Source organism: Eurytemora carolleeae, unplaced genomic scaffold, assembly GCF_000591075.1.
Source record: "Eurytemora carolleeae unplaced genomic scaffold, Eaff_2.0 scaffold1353, whole genome shotgun sequence".
Classification (NCBI taxonomy): domain Eukaryota; kingdom Metazoa; phylum Arthropoda; class Copepoda; order Calanoida; family Temoridae; genus Eurytemora; species Eurytemora carolleeae.
Window position 1 is genome coordinate 34,916 of NW_019402113.1, and position 2,289 is coordinate 37,204.

Below are 2,289 nucleotides of genomic sequence, written 5' to 3' on the forward strand. Positions count from 1 at the left end.
ATTTGCGCTCAAACTCAGGATTTACAGATCTTTAAAAAGTTTAATATGTCTCAAATGAATCCGAAAGAAGTTTTCCACAACACTGCATACTCAGTTCAACTACCTTACATAGCCGGTCACTCCCCCTTTAAAGCTAACAGCAACCACGAAGAAAGGTTTAGGCTAGGTTGGTTGGAATATTCTAGGATTAAGGAATAAATCTCTCCCAGGGAATTGGTAGTTAAAGGGACTGTATGTGTAATTTCAAGTGGCCCTCCATGCAAAGACCCGTCAGGACATTTGTTGGAAAATGTACGCCTTGAACCCGGTCAACCTTCATCTGATAAACAATGTAGAAGATATTTTCGTGTTTTGTGTTTAATTCTGATCTTTCCTGCAAGTTTTTCTGCAGTAAAAATGTGGAAGTCACTTTTGTACAAAAACCATAATTGATAATGATCAGTTTTTAAGATCATAAACATGGATATCTATAACTCAAGCTTAATCAGACAAAGCTTTTAATGGTACCAGTGTAAATCTGGGATTGCTATCTTTGCATGGAGGGTCTTGTGAAATTTTTTAAAATAACTCGCGTCAGTTGAAAGTTAGTACAACGAGGATTGGAAGGCAAGCTAAATCAATTCTTTGTCACATTCTTCTCATTTTTTCCTCCACAACCAGTAACCACCTCTTAATGATCAGCCTTTTAAAAGTACGAACAAGTTTATTTTAAAAAGCTATATCAAAAGTCCTGCTATGTCACCTGGACGAAGAATTTTTGTAATTTACTATTTGCGGTAAAATCTCAGAAATAATACAAGTTAAACTTAGTTTTAATTATAGAATTAGCACGATCAAAACCAAAAAAAAACATTTTTAACATAGAGATCGAATTTCAGTCTAAAACTCTAAAAAGTCAATACAAAATTTAGCAAAAGTGCAGTTAACTTCTTATGGGCTAAAATCAATGGTCATCATTGAAGTGTCTTTCGATCAAACAATTTATGATTTTATTGTTATATCCTGTGACTTGTGAGTTTATGCCACTAAATATTAGCATGTAATAACTACTTATAACACTCTTATTAAGTTATAAAGCAATATTAGCATGTAATAACTACTTATAACACTCTTATTAAGTTATAAAGCAATATTAGCATGTATAATAACTACTTATAACACTCGTATTAAGTTATAAAGCAATATTAGCATGTATAATAACTACTTATAACACTCTTATTAAGTTATAAAGCAATATTAGCATGTATAATAACTACTTATAACACTCTTATTAAGTTATAAAGCAATATTAGCATGTAATAACTACTTATAACACTCTTATTAAGTTATAAAGCAATATTAGCATGTAATAACTACTTATAACACTCTTATTAAGTTATAAAGCAATATAAGCATGTAATAACTACTTATAACACTCTTATTAAGTTATAAAGTTTTCAAGCAGAAATTTTCTCTTTATTGAGAAGGTTCTAGCCTTTTAAGATTTAATTTTGTCCCGAGCTTTAGCCAGGGACAAAGTATAATCTGAATTAAGGAGAGAACCTTCGAGTTATAGAGAATATTTAAGTCAAAAACTTTATAGCACGTCGTGCCAAAATAATAGTGTTATAGGTAACTTTTTGAAACGTTTGTGTACTTGTCTTAATGAAATGGCTTTTCCTATATCAAATAAGCTTTAAAACAAAGCAGAAGTAAAAAATAAAGTTTATTTAAATTTTATTTCATTTCAATTGAAAATAATTATTTTGAAAATATCCTATACATATTTTGGAGAAAATCCGGGAACCAATCAAACTTTATAGTACACGTGCTGTAATGTACAGTTACTTTAACTTCAGAGCACAATGATTACTTTATAGCAGGTTTATTATGAACTTGACGATGAAGTGAGTAGGGATGCCACAATAGTTTCATAAATATATACATACACATATCAAGTTAATAAATTATTCTTAACCAAGCTTAAACATTTTTTTACTATACGCTTTTCAAACTATTTAGTTGGCTGTGAGAATTCTGAAATGCTTTTATATAAGAAAAGTAGTTTGAAAATTGCAAACATGAAATGTGTACCTAAGATCTAGAACTCTTTTCCTAAATCAATTCTTGAGATAAAGTTTGGAATGTTTAATCACCTTCTTGAAGGGTTGTGGGTCTCTAGCAGGGGGAGGAGTATAGAAGGAATACTGGGGAGAACTGATCCGTCCAGCCGTATCCTAGATCATTATCATCATCATCATCTTCATAATCATCATCATCATCATCATCATCATCATCATCATCATCATC

General features: G+C 30.8%; 1 protein-coding gene across 1 annotated transcript in view; it reads right to left on the reverse strand.

Annotated features, from left to right (window-relative positions):
- The window catches only part of LOC111717888 (tolloid-like protein 1), a 43,235-nt gene that overhangs the window by 30,096 nt on the left and 10,850 nt on the right, over positions 1-2,289 (reverse strand). The window lies entirely within an intron of this gene.